The following is a 19,953-nucleotide window of genomic DNA, read 5'->3' on the forward strand; positions in this document are numbered from 1 at the left end:
AGCACAGAGCACACACAAGCTGCATTCAGTAACAATATTCTTATTTGTCTTATAAATAAAAGGCAGTTGCTCCCTGACAACACAAGGAACTTTGATCGTATTAACCTGTTAGGGCTGCAAGCCCGATATCGGTACACCTCTGACAACATCCAGCTCAAGTGCAGGGCGCGAAATTCAAAATCTATTTTTTTTTAAATATTTAACTTTCACACATTAACAAGTCCAATACAGCATTTGAAAGATAAACATCTTGTCAATCCAGCCAACATGTCCGATTTTTTAAATGTTTTACAGAGGAAAACACCACATATATTTATGTTAGCTCACCACCAAATAAAAAAGAGGACAGACATTTTTCACAGCACAAGTAGGATGAAGTAGCATGCACAAGCCAACCTAACTAACCTAAAACCAACCTAAATAACCTAGAAAAAAACTACATCAGATGACAGTCCTATAACATGTTACACAATAAATCTATGTTTTGTTCAAAAAATTGCATATTTTAGCTATAAATCAGTTTTACATTACTGCTACCATCAAAGCTACAGTCAGAAATCGCACGGGAGTAGCCAGAGAAAATACAGACACCAACATCAACTACTAATTACACATCAGAAAACATTTCAGAGAAATATATGGTGGATAGCTAATGAAAGACAAAGATCTTGTGAATACAGACAATATTTCAGATTCTTTAAATGTTTTACAGCGAAAACACCACATATATTCATGTTAGCTCACCACCAAATACAAAAAGAGAGACAGATATTTTTCACAGCACCGGTAGCATGCAGCTAGCATGCAGCTAGCATGCAAAGCCAACCTAACTAACCTAGAACTAACCTAAATAACCTAGAAAAAACTCCCTCAGATGACAGTCCTATAACATGTTACACAATAAATCTATGTTTTGTTCGAAAAAGTTGAATATTTTAGCTATAAATCAGTTTTACATTACTGCTACCATCTTAGCCACCATCATAGCTACAGTCAGAAATCGCACGGCAGTAGCCAGAGAAAACAGACACCAACGTCAACTACTAATTTCACATCAGAAAAGATTTCAGAAAAATATATGGTGGATAGCTAATGAAAGAGAAAGATCTTGTGAATACAGACAATATTTCCGATTTCTGAAGTGTTTTACAGCGAAAACACAATATATCGTTATATTAGCTTACTACAATAGCTAACACACAGCAGCATTGATTCTAGTCAAACGCTAGCGATAGCACAGTTCGACAGATATATGAAAAAGCATCCCAAATTGGGTCCTTATCTTTGTTGATTTTCCATCAGAATGTTCTCCAAAGGGTCCTTTGTTCAGAACCGTGTTCATTTGGACCTAGAACGAACGATGTCCCTGTTGAATTAGCATGACACACTGGCCATGCCGTGCTAACCTCTCCGTCTTGACAAAATTCTTGCGTCGCATCACGTCTAAAGTCCAGAATAAATTTCAATAATATAATTAAAGTATATTGAAAAAACATACTTTAGGATGATATTGTGACATGTATCAAAGAAAATCGAAGCTGGAGGTCATATTCACCTATAACGAGTGTTTTCCAGGAGCGCAGTCCAGTTCCTACTTCGCGCCCAGAAAAAAAAATTAAGTGCGCACTTATCACTCAAAGATGTTCTTTTCAGTCCCTGACAGAGATAATCAAGTCATTTTTTCTCTCACTTCCGCATGACAACCAGGGGAAGATGTGTGACGTGTTTGTACAGTCCTAAGTGCCAAGGCCTTTTATAGAGAGTATCTTGAAGAGAGACATAGCTTCTTGGAAATGTCACTTTTTACAGAAAATGGGCTGTAAAAAGAGTTATGTTTCACTTAGAGAAATAATTAAACCTGTTTTAGAAACTAGAAGGTGTTTTCTATCCAAAGGTAATAATAATATGCATATTGTACAAGCAAGAATTGAGTACGAGGCCGTTTGAAATGGCCACCTCTTTCCACTGCTGATACTCACTGCTGATTTTTGAGCCATAAGAGGTTAAAAGGGCAGGGGAGACTAGCCCATAGAAGCTGCATTTAGTCAATTCAGCATCAAATGCTTACTACAAGGCAGTGTTGCTGATGAAATAATGCCACACCCCCTAGTGGACAAAAGGCTTACAGCACCTGGTATTCCCAGGCGGTCTCCCATCCAAGTACTAACCAGGCCCGACCCTGCTTAGCTTCCGAGATCAGACGAGATCGGGCGTATTCAGGCTGGTATGGCCGTAAGCGAAGGTGCATCTCTTGGCACACCATATAAAGTCAAAGTGAGTCTGATAAACAGACATTGCATTCTCACCAATTAGATAAGCAGCTTGAACTTTGGCTCACTCAAAAAGTGGAAGAAATTACATATACTGTAGCCATCACTTTTTAGCACAGATAGTTGGATGAAATACAAACAAACCTTGCAAACATTTCTAAGCGAGGGCACATATTTCAGCCTTGTGGGAAAAAACGGACAAATACAATGACTTCTGACAAATACATCATCAGCAACAGTTTCCCATGCAGCTATCCTACTAGCCACAATAAATACACAAAAGCTCTGGATGTTGAAAACCTATTGCATTGTTCTGTGCTAAGGAGGAACGCATGTATGGACAATTTCATATTGGAAGCGCATGACACATCATGACCGGGGGGGGGGGTTAGAGTGGCTTCTCAACTATCTCCTGATTGAAGTACCAGCGTGGCATAAATACAATGCTGCATTTCGCAACATAATGTTTTGACAAAATGCCAACAATATTTTGCTACAAACAAATGTTTCCACCTTTCGATTGGTCCACAAAGTCTCCTTCACAACTGACTTCAAAGATCTCCATAAGCACAGTCAGTTGACTCAAGTCATCCTTAAGCCTGCCGCCAAGCAACGGTTTATCATTAACAAAGACATCAGGGTAAAGCGCAAACGAGCACTACCATAAATTTTGCAATTGAGATTCCCACATTTGGAAAATTCGCAAGGGGTCAGCACAGCCAGAGTGGAATGGCTGAGCCCCACACCGGGTGAACCAACATTTTCCGCTAACGGTAACCACTTTGTGTTCTGATAATATCATATCACATCGACCTGCGTTAAATGCCGTTTAGGAATGCACTTGCACACAGAGTAGTGAAAAAGTAGTTTATTTTGTTTACTAGATTATATCAGTGAACCACTAGATTCCCATCATGCAACACTGTCGAAAAAATCACCAATTACTTTTTAATATCTTAACCTATCTGATATCACAAATGTTTGCGATATGACGAAATACAATCACATTCAGACACACACACACACACACACACACAGACAAATGCATGAAACCAATTGATTTATTATCGATAACATCTCAGATTCTCTTGTGCTTTTGATTTACTCCATAAAAGAAGGGTTGTAATTCCAACATGGAAAACACAGGGCCATCAGACACCAGTCCAGTTCCACTCCTCACCAGCATTATTTCCTTTGATCATTTGAACAGGGCGAGGGAGCACAGAGCACACACAAGCTGCATTCAGTAACAATATTCTTATTTGTCTTATAAATAAAAGGCAGTTGCTCCCTGACAACACAAGGAACTTTGATCGTATTAAAAGGGCAGGGGAGACTAGCCCATAGAAGCTGCATTTAGTCAATTCAGCATCAAATGCTTACTACAAGGCAGTGTTGCTGATGAAATAATGCCACACCCCCTAGTGGACAAAAGGCTTACAGCACCTGGTATTCCCAGGCGGTCTCCCATCCAAGTACTAACCAGGCCCGACCCTGCTTAGCTTCCGAGATCAGACGAGATCGGGCGTATTTTTTTTTTTCTCTTTTATTATGGAGAAACACATAACATTTACAACATTCAATCAACAATCAAAAGGTTGAACAATTCATCCTTTTACAAAATCAAAAAAAAGAAAAGAAAATAGAACCTATTAAAAACACAATCATCCACCAAAACCAATTAATAATTAAAAACAAGTTTTCCATTCGACTCAATTTCAATAAAATTGCTCCCCCACACAAACAATTTTTCAAAATTACATCCACCATATTTATATATTACTTCTATATCTTTCTCTAACATACTTCTAAATAAAACCTCTACACTCACAATTTTCCCTTCATAATGTCCCAAATTCCTTCTTAGTCTTACAGCGTATCTGGCATGACTAAGAACAAAATTCATCAAATTAAAATTAATAACTTTGCTTTTCCCAGTTAAACCAAAAAGAAACAACCTCCTCCACTCAACCCCAGCAACAATCTCTTCTCCCCACTGTTGTACTAAAATCCCCTTTAAAAACTTATGAAACTCATCTAATCTACTACATTCAACAAAAAAGTGCATAAAATTTTCCACCCCCGTACCACAAATATCACATTCTCTTTTAATATCTCTATTTATTTGATGTAAAACCACGTTCGTAAAAATTCTATTATGTTTCATTTTAAAATCATTGTCTTCACATTCTATAGAATTATATTTTACATTTACATTCTTCCATATTGATTTTACATCTATATTTGCAAACACCCTAGACCACACTTTTTCCGAAGCAGGAGTTTTTATCTCTCTTAAAATACATTTTTCATAAACTTTTTTAACTTTCAAACCTGACAAATCATGCTTCTTCCCATTACCTTCATAATATAAAACCGGTAAACCCCTAGCTCTTGTTGCCACCTCTTTATTTATTAAAACACCCCACTCCCCAGGAAGACATCCTAATATTCTCTTATACATGTTCTCCACAGTAGTTCTACTTATTTCATCATTTTCTTCAACCACATTATCAAATATTGCCTGACTTGGAAGGAACCCCGGAATTACCTCATATAAGATGTCCCCAATCTGTCTCATCCCAGCCCTCATAAAATATTTACAAAACAACATCTTATTATTATACTGTATCTTGGGATTTAAAAAAATTGGCTGATTTAAAATATTGTCTAAAATGGTACACTCATAATAAATATTTGGTAAAAACTCCCCCCAAGCCTCAAACACTTCTCTATAAAACAAAGGTATATTACCTAACATTTCCTTTTTCATACACATCAATAAACCATTGTCCCCCATCCTCCCAACCTCCTGCAAATACTCCTTAAAAAATCTTTTCCATCCATAATCTAATTCCCCATATAAATATTTACGTACCATTTTGACTCTAATTGCTGTTTTCCTCACATTTAAATCCACCAACTTCAAGCCCCCCTCCTCATAACCTGCAATCAAAGTTTTAAAAGCTATTTTCACCCCCTTCCCTTCCCATAAAAAATCAACTACAATTTTATTCATTTCAGATAAAACCCATTCTGGCATATCCAAAACATTCATTACATAAATAAAAATTGACATCAACAATGAATTTATGACAATTACTTTCCCTTTTAATTTCAAAGACCTCCCCCTCCACATATTTACCACCTTCCTAACTTTGTTTATAACCCCACTCCATGTCATATCCCTAGCTTCCTGTTCCTTCACCCCTAAAAACACACCTAACACCTTAAAATAATCATTTACCATTTTAAAAGGAAAAATCTCCTCATTAATCTTCCCAACATACATTATTACTGACTTCTCCATATTCACTTTTGCTCCTGAGGCTTTCTCATATACTTTAAAACACTCCATCACCCTTTTAACACTTTCCTCATCTCTAACTGTTATTGTGGTATCGTCTGCATATTGATGAATTAAACTAAAACCTCCTTGCGGAGTCTCTACACAATTTATAAAATGATCTTTTTTAAGGTATGCCGCTAAGGGTTCTACCGATAAAACATACAGTAATGCTGATAAAGGGCACCCCTGTCTCACTGATCTCTCAAGAATAAAAGAATCTGTTAAAACCCCATTACATTTTACCCTACTTTTTGCCTTTCTATATAATAATTTTATCCATCCTATTATTCTATTTCCAAACCCATATTTTTCCAGTACCCTAAACATAAAATCATGTTCCACCCTGTCAAAAGCTTTATTAAAATCTATACTTAAAACAATTCCCCCTCTCTTATCGCTATTCATTTTATTTATCACATCTCTAAGTGTAATGATGGTATCAGCTATGTCTCTTCCAGGCACACTATAATTTTGTGTAGGTGCTATAATATCATTTAAAACCATCTTCATCCTATTCGCCAATATCTTAGCTAAAATCTTATAATCTGAATTTAATAAACTAATTGGCCTATAATTTTCTAATTTCATTTTGCTCCCCTTATTTTTATATAAAACCGATATCAGTCCTGTCACCATGGAGTCTGAAACAGTATTATTATCTTCCATATATTGATACACTTCCATTAAAATCGGTGCTAAAAAACTTTCATACATTTTGTAAAACTCTGCAATTAGTCCATCTACTCCAGGACTTTTATTTATTTGTAATCCCTTAATTGCATCTTTCACTTCATCCACTGTTATCTTCCTATCACATATTTGCTTTTCCTCAACACCAATTTGCACATCCACACTACCTAAAATCTCCTTTACACACTCTTCATCCACCTCCCCTTTCTTAAATAAATCCTTATAAAAATTCTGTACAGTTTCTAATATCTCAACATAATCATTTACCACTTCACCCTTTACATTTTCTATCTCACTAATATATGATTTCGTCTGTTTAGTTTTCTCTAAACCAAGAAAAAAAGACGTACATTTCTCCCCTTCTAAAACATACTTTGCCCTACTTCTAATAGATGCCCCCTTACATTTATCTATTTCACATTTGCTCAATTGTGCCTTTAAATCTAAAAACCTTTCAATATTATAAATAGGATCAATATCACATTTCCTCATTTCTTCATTCAATTTTGCTCTTAAATAATTTTCTTCTCTTGTCATCCTACTCCTTTTCTTCCTTGCATATCTAATACTAAAATCTTTTATTTTTTTCTTAACATTTTCCCACCACTGGCACTTATCATTCCCTTTTTGCTTATCCTCCATTTCATGTTCTATCAAAGATTTAAGTTGTATTCCATATTCCTCATCACCTAGATACCTTGCATTCATACACCACACTCCCCCCCCTTTCCCCTCCCTATCTAACCCCACCGAAAATGTTAACCCAGCATGATCACTAAAAGTTGTAAAAATATACTTAATATCCTTCATAAAATTCCTTAACCCTTCATTTACTAAAACCAGATCTATCCGTGTCTGTTTCAACTCCCCTAAAACCACCTGCCTTCTAGAAAATTCTCTCTTGTACGGATTCTCATCCCTCCATATATCAATCATTCCTTTTTCTATCATCATCTTCTTTAAAACCCCCCTAGATACATCACTTCTAAAAATAGCTCCTCTTGTCATATCCAGTCTATCCATTTTAACATTAAAATCCCCAACTACAATACAGTTTCCCTCACACCATTTTCCTATTTCTAAAAATAAATCTTTGCGCTCTATTTCAGTATTAGGCGCATAAATATTTATAATTCTAAAAACCCTACTCATATATTCAAAATCTACAATTAAAATCCTCCCATTATTATCATTATATATCTGTTTCACATTATCCACCACATCCTTCCTCAATAAAATAGCAACCCCACTTGAATTCCCCCTGCCATTGTTAACAAAAATAAAATCTCTCCATATTTTTTTTACTTCTAAAATACATACATTGTCCCAATGTGTTTCTTGCAGGCATAAAATATCCGAATTCTTCATTTTAACTATTCTTTGAAATTTTTCCATTGTTCTTAAACCATTCGCATTGATTGACATACAATTAACCATTCCAATAAATAATAATAAGAAAATATATTTTCTCATTTTCCTCTACCTTTTGTCATGTTTTCTTCCTTTTTCGTCCTTTTTCACCTCCAACGCCACTTTCCTCTTCCTGTAGCTTACCCTTGCTCTATCAATCTTTTCCATGTCTTCTGAATCTGAAATTGCCTCTAAATCCATCTCTTCCAACCAACTCGAATTCTTCTTTCCTGTGCCTGTTGTGCTGCTTGTATCCATTTGCGTCTCCTGTATAGTTGTCAGCATCCCACTCCCCTCCACTTCACCTCCTTCCGAAGCACCCACATAGCCCGAGGCCCCCCCCAAAAACTGTGAGTCCCCAGTGCCTCCACCCATCCCACTCCCGTCCTCCTCCTGAAAACTCCCTCTTCTTATCTCTGAATCCATACTGCCTCCTATTTCCTCCGTCTTCTGTTCCATCTTTTCCCCTCTTCTTTTCTCCGTCTCTCCTCCCTCCACCACGTCTTCTCCTCCATCGTCTTCTTCTACTCGGGGTGATACATCAGCCTCCACAAAAAGATCCTGGCTCCCCTCCTCATTCACAACCTCTCCACATTTGCACTCGTCAGCTCTCATGCGACATCCTTCGCAAAATGCCCTTTCCTTTCCACCTACACATTCTCTTGCATAATGCCCTTGCTTCCCGCACTTATAACATTTAAATTCAGGGCAGTCCTTCACAATATGCCCAGGCTGAATACAAAGCCTACAAACTCTGACCTGCTTATCATGCATGACTCTAAAGTACTCTCCACCTTCAAGCGTATCAAACTTTGTAGAGTACGGCAGTGATTTCACAGTATCAGTGAATTTGACTTTGCAGTATCTCGTGCCATCTGCTATATCCGTGCCTGGCCAAACTCTCCTCCTGATTTCAGAGACTGCTGATACACCCCAGCTACATAGCTTGCCCAATATAGCACTGTCTTCCATGTATACAGGCAGATTCATGAACGACACCACCACTTCCTTCACATTAATATCTCTCGCCAGTATCTTGGTGTCCTTTATTCGTATTCCATCCATTAGCCGTTCTTTTCCTTTTTCATTCCTCATCGTAACTTCATACTTCTTTTCTCCTTTCATTCGGCATCCCACCACCTCTCCACACACCTCCTTAATTGCTCTTAGTAGTTCCATTGTCGTCACTTTGTCTTCTCCTTCCAACTCAATTGCCACCGTGTATTCTTTTCCATATTTCATTCCTTCTTTATCTTCATTTTTCTTCCGTTGCGCATTTTCGTTGTCCTTTTCCATTCCGTTTGTCGTTGCCATGTTGTCCGTCATAATATATCAAAAAATGGGTCCAAAAAAGGCTCTCCCCCAAGCAGAAAACCTGCAAGGGGGAAGACTAACCAAACTTTAAACTATTCAACTGAAGAAAATAATAAATTATATTGCAAAAACCAATTAATTAACAAAAATAGCTCTCGAGCAAACACTCTCCAGCAAACACTCACTCACAGCTCAAAACTCGCACCTGTCGTCACTTCTCCAATCAGGATGGGCGTATTCAGGCTGGTATGGCCGTAAGCGAAGGTACATCTCTTGGTACACCATATAAAGTCAAAGTGAGTCTGATAAACAGACATTGCATTCTCACCAATTAGATAAGCAGCTTGAACTTTGGCTCACTCAAAAAGTGGAAGAAATTACATATACTGTAGCCATCACTTTTTAGCACAGATAGTTGGATGAAATACAAACAAACCTTGCTAACATTTCTAAGCGAGGGCACATATTTCAGCCTTGTGGGAAAAAACGGACAAATACAATGACTTCTGACAAATACATCATCAGCAACAGTTTCCCATGCAGCTATCCTACTAGCCACAATAAATACACAAAAGCTCTGGATGTTGAAAACCTATTGCATTGTTCTGTGCTAAGGAGGAACGCATGTATGGACAATTTCATATTGGAAGCGCATGACACATCATGACCGGGGGGGGGGGGTTAGAGTGGCTTCTCAACTATCTCCTGATTGAAGTACCAGCGTGGCATAAATACAATGCTGCATTTCGCAACATAATGTTTCGACAAAATGCCAACAATATTTTGCTACAAACAAATGTTTCCACCTTTCGATTGGTCCACAAAGTCTCCTTCACAACTGACTTCAAAGATCTCCATAAGCACAGTCAGTTGACTCAAGTCATCCTTAAGCCTGCCGCCAAGCAACAGTTTATCATTAACAAAGACATCAGGGTAAAGCGCAAACGAGCACTACCATAAATTTTGCAATCGAGATTCCCACATTTGGAAAATTCGCAAGGGGTCAGCACAGCCAGAGTGCAATGGCTGAGCCCCACACCGGGTGAACCACCTTCTTGATCACGGTATCTCTTCTGCTTAGTGGAGGAAAAGTCTCTCCAGTGCCAACATTTTCCGCTAACGGTAACCACTTTGTGTTCTGATAATATCATATCACATCGACCTGCGTTAAATGCCGTTTAGGAATGCACTTGCACACAGAGTAGTGAAAAAGTAGTTTATTTTGTTTACTAGATTATATCAGTGAACCACTAGATTCCCATCATGCAACACTGTCGAAAAAATCACCAATTACTTTTTAATATCTTAACCTATCTGATATCACAAATGTTTGCGATATGACGAAATACAATCACATTCAGACACACACACACACACACAGACAAATGCATGAAACCAATTGATTTATTATCGATAACATCTCAGATTCTCTTGTGCTTTTGATTTACTCCATAAAAGAAGGGTTGTAATTCCAACATGGAAAACACAGGGCCATCAGACACCAGTCCAGTTCCACTCCTCACCAGCATTATTTCCTTTGATCATTTGAACAGGGCGAGGGAGCACAGAGCACACACAAGCTGCATTCAGTAACAATATTCTTATTTGTCTTATAAATAAAAGGCAGTTGCTCCCTGACAACACAAGGAACTTTGATCGTATTAAAAGGGCAGGGGAGACTAGCCCATAGAAGCTGCATTTAGTCAATTCAGCATCAAATGCTTACTACAAGGCAGTGTTGCTGATGAAATAATGCCACACCCCCTAGTGGACAAAAGGCTTACAGCACCTGGTATTCCCAGGCGGTCTCCCATCCAAGTACTAACCAGGCCCGACCCTGCTTAGCTTCCGAGATCAGACGAGATCGGGCGTATTTTTTTTTTTTTTTTTTTTATTATAAAAAAGTTTCAATTACAATATTTTATCAAATGTACAATACACAAAAACCGAGACTAACATAGGCAGGTGAACAATTCACCCCCTATCAAATCAAAGAACTCAAATAAATAAAATACAACAAAAACTAATAAAAGCCTAACATAAATTCCAATCTCACAAAACAGGCATGTTGAAATCAACTCCCGAACAACTATGAAAACCAATAAATTAATAAACATACCAATACTTTCAAAAATTATAAGTGATTCTTCCACCATCCACGTTTGAAATCAACCCACTCCCCTCCACAAAAGCTTCATCAAAACATTCCTTTCCATAACAATAAAACATATCTATATGCTTCTTTAACAATACTACAAAAATATCCCACACCCTTACCTTCTTCCCCTCAAAAAAAGCATAATTCCTCCTACAAAAAATAGCATACCTCAAGAAACTCAAAACAACATTCAACAAACCCACATTAACACCCTCACATTTACCAGACACGCCAAATAACACCAATTCATCCCACACATATTTTTTCAAAATATCACCCCCCCAGTTTCTATGAATCATTCCCTTTACTTTACAAAATAAATCTTTTAACTCCTTACATTCCACAAACAAATGCATTAAATTTTCCGGTGACTCACCACATAAGTCACATTCTCTATTTATTTCCCTATTGATTTGATGTAAAACCACTTTTGTATATATACGATTATGCCTTATTTTAAAATCGTTACTTTCACATTCCATACTATTATATTTTACATTTAAAGTTTTCCATATCTTTTTTACGTCCAAAGTCGGAAAAATTCCTTTCCAAACTTTCTCCGCAGCTGGCCTTTTCACATTTTTCTCTACCATTATTTTATAGAATCTTTTCACTGGGATACTAGATAAATGAGCCTTCTCCTTACTGTTACCAATAAACAAATTTGGAAAGACAAATAAATCTTCCCTAACAACTTCACTATTTATTAAATCCACCCATTTACTTGGTATACTTTCTTTTATCTTCTCATACATATTTCTCACTGTTCCCCTACCCACCTCTACATCCCATTCATGGATGGTATCAAAAATAGCTTCCTCAGGAAAAAAACCTGGAATTACCTCATATGTGTAATCTTTTATTTGTCTAAGACCTGCACTCATGAATACTTCACTATATAACACCTTTTCTTTGTACTTAAGTTTCTCATTCAGAAAAACAGGATGATTCATAATTAGGTCAATATGCCCACACTCATAATACACATTAGGCAACAACTCTGCCCATGCATTTAACACTTCTTTATAAAAATCTGGTACCTTTTCACACATTTTCCTTTTAAGACCCATCAACAAACCATTATCTTCACATCCACCACTCTCATCTAAATAGACTTTGAAAAAATGTTTCCAGCCATAATCTAAGCTGTCATACAAATATTTCTTTACTATTTTTATCCTAATAGCTTTTCTTTTAACATCCAAATCTACAAGTTTTAAACCTCCATCATCATAGTCTGCTATCAATGTTTTCTGCGCAATTCTAACACCTTTACCATCCCATATAAAATTAGACACCACATTATTCAATTCATTTAGAATCCACTCTGGCATGTCTAGAACTCCCAAAACATACACAAGTTTAGATGATACCAAAGCATTTACTACAATTATTTTACCTTTTAACTTTAATTTTCTATTTTTCCAGAAATTCAAAGTTTGCTTGATTTTATTGAGGATCCCTGTCCAAGTTATATCCCTTGCCTCTTTCTCCTCTACACCAATATGTACTCCCAGCACCTTCATAAAATCCTTAGCTACCTTAAATGGAATCTCACACTTATTTGCATTGATATCCCCAAAGAACATAATTTCCGTCTTCTCTATATTAACTTCAGCCCCCGATGCCTTACAATAGATATCTATGATTTTCATAATGCTTTCAATGCTACCTACATCCTTCACAGTAAAAGTAGTGTCATCAGCGTACTGATGTATAACACTGACACCACCACCTGGGATTCCCACACCCCTCACCTCTTTGTCTCCAAGTATTAAAACAGCTAAAGGTTCTGTAGAAACACTGTACAACAGAGCTGACAAAGGACAACCCTGCCTTACTGACCTCTCTATAGGGAAAGTATCTGTTAACACTCCGTTACATTTAACACAACTTTTTGCTCCACTATACAACAAGTTAATCCAAGATACAAATTTTGGCCCAAAACCAAACCTCTCCAAAGTCTGTAGTAGAAAACTATGTTCCACTTTATCAAAAGCTTTCTTAAAATCTAAACTTAAAACTATACCACCTTCATTTTTCATTTGATTAACAACATCTCTAATTGTACAAATTACATCGGCAACATCTCTTCCGGGTATTCCGTAGGCTTGTGTTGATGTAATAATACTTCCAATCACCATTTTCATCCTATTAGCCAAAACTTTAGTCAGTATTTTATAATCTGAATTCAGAAGACTAATAGGCCTATAATTTTCTAACTTTAACCTACTGCCTCTATTTTTAAACAAGATGGTTAACATACCAATTGACATAGACTCAGGGATTTCCTTATTCTCTTCCATATACTGAAAAACCTTCAATAAAATGGGTGCCAAAATATCCACAAAAGCTTTATAGAATTCATTTGTTAAACCATCCAAACCTGGACTTTTATTTCCTTGAGTGTTCTCAATTGCTTTCTTGATTTCCACAATTGAAATATCTTCATCACACATCATTCTATCTGCCTGAGATACTTTGGCACTGATTTTCTCCAACACTTTTGCAACACACACTTTGTCCACATCATTCTTTTTATAAAGATTTCTGTAAAAGGATTCAACTGAATCTAAGATGTCAACAAAATCATTTACCTTTACACCTTTTTCATTTTCTAATTCTACAATATAACTCTTAAATTTCTTTCGTTTTTCAAGCCCCAGAAAAAAGGAAGTACATTTCTCTCCCTCCAAGGCGTACTGTGCCTTACTCCTAACAATAGCCCCTAAACATTTCTTTTTTTCATAAAACCCTAGCTCTGCATGGATTTTCAAATAGTTCACAACATCATAGTCTGGATCAGCATCAGCCTTTTCAAGTTCATGTAACATCCTATTTCTAAGCATTTTTTCTTTCTGCTTATCTAAACGGTTACGATTTTTAGAGTACCTAATACTCCTGTTTTTTACTTTAACTTTCACTTCCTCCCACCATAAACACACATTCTCTTTTAACAGTACATTAGACATTTCATCCTCGATACATTCAACAATTTCCTTTATATAACTTTCTTCCTTTAACAGACTGGCATTTAAACACCAGACACCTCCCCCCCTCATCTCCACAGCAAAACCTATCTGAAATGACATTACTGCATGATCACTGTATGCTGTAAAATTATATGTCATCTTCTGAACCTGCTGTACCACATCTACCTTTGCTAAACATAAATCAATTCTACTTTGTTTTAGTTCATTTAACACCACCTGCCTTCTCGAAAACTCTCTTCTATTTACATTTTCAGCCCTCCATATATCTACAAGATTTTCCTTATTCATTAATTCCCGTAAAGCATTTCTAGACGAATCATGTCTGAAACTATCACATCTCGAGACATCCATTCTAGTACACTTCACGTTAAAATCTCCTACTAGTATACAGTTCTCTGAACACAGTGTTCTTAGGTTATTAAACATATCTCTCCTTTCCGCTTCAATATTCGAAGCATAAACATTAATTAGACGAAAAATGACATTTTGCACTTCAAACTCAATAACAATAATTCTTCCCTGATTATCTGCATATACCTGCTTGACATTTTTAACCACATCATTTTTTACCAAAATAGCCACTCCACATGTTTTATCACTTCCGTGACTACAAAAAATGAGCTCAGACCATTTGCTCTTAATTTCCAGCATTTTGGCGTCCGTCCAATTAGTCTCTTGAAAACACCACATGTCCGTTTCAACAGACACCAAAACCTGCTCCAATTTGTTCATATTTCTTAAACTGTTGCCATTTAGTGATGCAACTCTAATCATTGTTAATATATGCAGAAATATAGCCAAAAACAAACATGTCATTTCAAAATAGACTTTTTCTTTTTTCCAGATCCCGTCACCTCCTTAGCTTTCACTAATGCTCTCTTATTTCTAGCAAACCGCTGAAAATCCTCAATATCTATTTCTTCGTCTGACTCCTGACTTGTACTTGTAAGGGGAGCAACATCCAAGCCTTTTGTAAAACATTCTTTAACAGTGCCATCAACTCCAGTGGACCCAGCCCTCTCCTTGGTTTCATTTTCACACAGGTTTAAAGCTGGTTCAGGCACCTGAGAAGCACCCTGCACCATCTCTACCTGTGTATCCAATTCACCAATCATGTGCTGCTGCTCCACCTTGTCAGCAGCAGAGACCAAGACTGCGTCTCGAGTACTGCCAGAAGGCATTACATACTCTCCAAGCATATCTATAGCTGTCTCTGGAATCACCTGCGACACACTTTCCATATCACTCTCTTCCTCCCCCTCCATAGTCTCACTCCTCTCAACCTCTTCTTCAGTAATGAGGTCCAGTGTTTGCAGAAATAAGACATCCTTTTCCTTCTTACATTTACATCTGTCCTTAGGTCTGTCACACCTTCTACACATATCACCGATGTTCGAACATTCTCTGGCATAATGTCCTTGTTCACCACATTTATGACATACAAATTCTGGACATTCTTTGAGTATGTGTCCCGGTTGAATACATAGTCTACATACCTTCACTTGGTTATCGTGGATCACTCGGAAATATTCAAATCCTTCTACAGTGTTGAATTTGGTTGAGTAAGGTAATGATTGCACACTGTCCGTAAACTTCACCTTACAAAATCTCGTCCCGTCCACAATGTCCGTTCCTGGCCACATCCTCCTCTTGATTGGTGTTGTTGCGTTCACATTCCATCCTTGTAATTTGTCATGTATTTCCTCATCCGTAATATATGCCGGCATGTTCAAAAAGGACACCACAAGTTCATCATTTCCCAGTTCTTTCGCCATTATTTGGCAGCTCTTTATTTTTAGCCCGTCTAGTAGTCTTTCTTTTCCTTTCGCGTGTGACATGGTTATTTCGTACTTATTTCTGTCCTTCATTCTACATCCCAATATCATTCCACATACTTCTTTTATTCCTCTCAGCAATTCCATCGTTGTTATTTTTTCTTCTCCAATAACTTCCACGTTCACCGTCAATTCTTTCTCATATTTTCTTCTCCTCAACTCTTCATTCGACGCTCTTTTTTCTCCGTTGTCCATTCTCATTGTTGTTGTTATTCTTGATGTCGAAGCCATTGTATCCGTCCAATTATTTTACTTAGAATCCCCCAAACAGCTCACGCCGTTGGGGGATAAAAACGCAAATATTTACAAAGAAAATAAGCTACACTCCCCACACAAACTTCCAAACTTAAAGTATATAAACCAGCAAAACCAAAAACGATTTTCTCTCTACAAACAATTCACAAACAATCCAACACCTGCTGCTCACTCACTTCCTGAAACTTCCAAAAAGGGGCGTATTCAGGCTGGTATGGCCGTAAGCGAAGGTACATCTCTTGGTACACCATATAAAGTCAAAGTGAGTCTGATAAACAGACATTGCATTCTCACCAATTAGATAAGCAGCTTGAACTTTGGCTCACTCAAAAAGTGGAAGAAATTACATATACTGTAGCCATCACTTTTTAGCACAGATAGTTGGATGAAATACAAACAAACCTTGCAAACATTTCTAAGCGAGGGCACATATTTCAGCCTTGTGGGAAAAAACGGACAAATACAATGACTTCTGACAAATACATCATCAGCAACAGTTTCCCATGCAGCTATCCTACTAGCCACAATAAATACACAAAAGCTCTGGATGTTGAAAACCTATTGCATTGTTCTGTGCTAAGGAGGAACGCATGTATGGACAATTTCATATTGGAAGCGCATGACACATCATGACCGGGGGGGGGGTTAGAGTGGCTTCTCAACTATCTCCTGATTGAAGTACCAGCGTGGCATAAATACAATGCTGCATTTCGCAACATAATGTTTCGACAAAATGCCAACAATATTTTGCTACAAACAAATGTTTCCACCTTTCGATTGGTCCACAAAGTCTCCTTCACAACTGACTTCAAAGATCTCCATAAGCACAGTCAGTTGACTCAAGTCATCCTTAAGCCTGCCGCCAAGCAACAGGTTTATCATTAACAAAGACATCAGGGTAAAGCGCAAACGAGCACTACCATAAATTTTGCAATCGAGATTCCCACATTTGGAAAATTCGCAAGGGGTCAGCACAGCCAGAGTGCAATGGCTGAGCCCCACACCGGGTGAACCACCTTCTTGATCACGGTATCTCTTCTGCTTAGTGGAGGAAAAGTCTCTCCAGTGCCAACATTTTCCGCTAACGGTAACCACTTTGTGTTCTGATAATATCATATCACATCGACCTGCGTTAAATGCCGTTTAGGAATGCACTTGCACACAGAGTAGTGAAAAAGTAGTTTATTTTGTTTACTAGATTATATCAGTGAACCACTAGATTCCCATCATGCAACACTGTCGAAAAAATCACCAATTACTTTTTAATATCTTAACCTATCTGATATCACAAATGTTTGCGATATGACGAAATACAATCACATTCAGACACACACACACACACACAGACAAATGCATGAAACCAATTGATTTATTATCGATAACATCTCAGATTCTCTTGTGCTTTTGATTTACTCCATAAAAGAAGGGTTGTAATTCCAACATGGAAAACACAGGGCCATCAGACACCAGTCCAGTTCCACTCCTCACCAGCATTATTTCCTTTGATCATTTGAACAGGGCGAGGGAGCACAGAGCACACACAAGCTGCATTCAGTAACAATATTCTTATTTGTCTTATGCATAAAAGGCAGTTGCTCCCTGACAACACAAGGAACTTTGATCGTATTAAAAGGGCAGGGGAGACTAGCCCATAGAAGCTGCATTTAGTCAATTCAGCATCAAATGCTTACTACAAGGCAGTGTTGCTGATGAAATAATGCCACACCCCCTAGTGGACAAAAGGCTTACAGCACCTGGTATTCCCAGGCGGTCTCCCATCCAAGTACTAACCAGGCCCGACCCTGCTTAGCTTCCGAGATCAGACGAGATCGGGCGTATTCAGGCTGGTATGGCCGTAAGCGAAGGTACATCTCTTGGTACACCATATAAAGTCAAAGTGAGTCTGATAAACAGACATTGCATTCTCACCAATTAGATAAGCAGCTTGAACTTTGGCTCACTCAAAAAGTGGAAGAAATTACATATACTGTAGCCATCACTTTTTAGCACAGATAGTTGGATGAAATACAAACAAACCTTGCAAACATTTCTAAGCGAGGGCACATATTTCAGCCTTGTGGGAAAAAACGGACAAATACAATGACTTCTGACAAATACATCATCAGCAACAGTTTCCCATGCAGCTATCCTACTAGCCACAATAAATACACAAAAGCTCTGGATGTTGAAAACCTATTGCATTGTTCTGTGCTAAGGAGGAACGCATGTATGGACAATTTCATATTGGAAGCGCATGGGGCGCGTATGACACATCATGACCGGGGGGGGGGTTAGAGTGGCTTCTCAACTATCTCCTGATTGAAGTACCAGCGTGGCATAAATACAATGCTGCATTTCGCAACATAATGTTTCGACAAAATGCCAACAATATTTTGCTACAAACAAATGTTTCCACCTTTCGATTGGTCCACAAAGTCTCCTTCACAACTGACTTCAAAGATCTCCATAAGCACAGTCAGTTGACTCAAGTCATCCTTAAGCCTGCCGCCAAGCAACAGTTTATCATTAACAAAGACATCAGGGTAAAGCTCAAACGAGCACTACCATAAATTTTGCAATCGGATTCCCACATTTGGAAAATTCGCAAGGGGTCAGCACAGCCAGAGTGCAATGGCTGAGCCCCACACCGGGTGAACCACCTTCTTGATCACGGTATCTCTTCTGCTTAGTGGAGGAAAAGTGTCTCCAGTGCCAACATTTTCCGCTAACGGTAACCACTTTGTGTTCTGATAATATCATATCACATCGACCTGCGTTAAATGCCGTTTAGGAATGCACTTGCACACAGAGTAGTGAAAAAGTAGTTTATTTTGTTTACTAGATTATATCAGTGAACCACTAGATTCCCATCATGCAACACTGTCGAAAAAATCACCAATTACTTTTTAATATCTTAACCTATCTGATATCACAAATGTTTGCGATATGACGAAATACAATCACATTCAGACACACACACACACACACACACAGACAAATGCATGAAACCAATTGATTTATTATCGATAACATCTCAGATTCTCTTGTGCTTTTGATTTACTCCATAAAAGAAGGGTTGTAATTCCAACATGGAAAACACAGGGCCATCAGACACCAGTCCAGTTCCACTCCTCACCAGCATTATTTCCTTTGATCATTTGAACAGGGCGAGGGAGCACAGAGCACACACAAGCTGCATTCAGTAACAATATTCTTATTTGTCTTATGCAATAAAAGGCAGTTGCTCCCTGACAACACAAGGAACTTTGATCGTATTAAAAGGGCAGGGGAGACTAGCCCATAGAAGCTGCATTTAGTCAATTCAGCATCAAATGCTTACTACAAGGCAGTGTTGCTGATGAAATAATGCCACACCCCCTAGTGGACAAAAGGCTTACAGCACCTGGTATTCCCAGGCGGTCTCCCATCCAAGTACTAACCAGGCCCGACCCTGCTTAGCTTCCGAGATCAGACGAGATCGGGCGTATTCAGGCTGGTATGGCCGTAAGCGAAGGTACATCTCTTGGCACACCATATAAAGTCAAAGTGAGTCTGATAAACAGACATTGCATTCTCACCAATTAGATAAGCAGCTTGAACTTTGGCTCACTCAAAAAGTGGAAGAAATTACATATACTGTAGCCATCACTTTTTAGCACAGATAGTTGGATGAAATACA

The 19,953-nt window shown here is 38.0% G+C and overlaps 3 non-coding genes and 3 pseudogenes across 3 annotated transcripts; all 6 read right to left on the bottom strand.

The window, feature by feature from the left end:
• Positions 1-2,119: 2,119 nt before the first annotated feature.
• On the bottom strand, positions 2,120-2,238 carry LOC120043368. Its single transcript, XR_005476413.1, has one exon. It is a non-coding gene; the product is annotated as a 5S ribosomal RNA (ribosomal RNA).
• Positions 2,239-9,967: 7,729 nt separating this feature from the next.
• LOC120043385 lies at positions 9,968-10,117 on the bottom strand (annotated as a pseudogene).
• Positions 10,118-17,173: 7,056 nt separating this feature from the next.
• On the bottom strand, positions 17,174-17,323 carry LOC120043386 (annotated as a pseudogene).
• Positions 17,324-18,016: 693 nt separating this feature from the next.
• LOC120043380 lies at positions 18,017-18,135 on the bottom strand. The gene has a single exon (XR_005476424.1). It is a non-coding gene; the product is annotated as a 5S ribosomal RNA (ribosomal RNA).
• A 685-nt stretch (positions 18,136-18,820) lies between these two features.
• LOC120043398 lies at positions 18,821-18,967 on the bottom strand (annotated as a pseudogene).
• Positions 18,968-19,665: 698 nt separating this feature from the next.
• On the bottom strand, positions 19,666-19,784 carry LOC120043381. Its single transcript, XR_005476425.1, has one exon. It is a non-coding gene; the product is annotated as a 5S ribosomal RNA (ribosomal RNA).
• Between the last annotated feature and the right edge of the window lie 169 nt (positions 19,785-19,953).

This window comes from Salvelinus namaycush, unplaced genomic scaffold (genome assembly GCF_016432855.1).
Source record: "Salvelinus namaycush isolate Seneca unplaced genomic scaffold, SaNama_1.0 Scaffold901, whole genome shotgun sequence".
Taxonomy (NCBI): domain Eukaryota; kingdom Metazoa; phylum Chordata; class Actinopteri; order Salmoniformes; family Salmonidae; genus Salvelinus; species Salvelinus namaycush.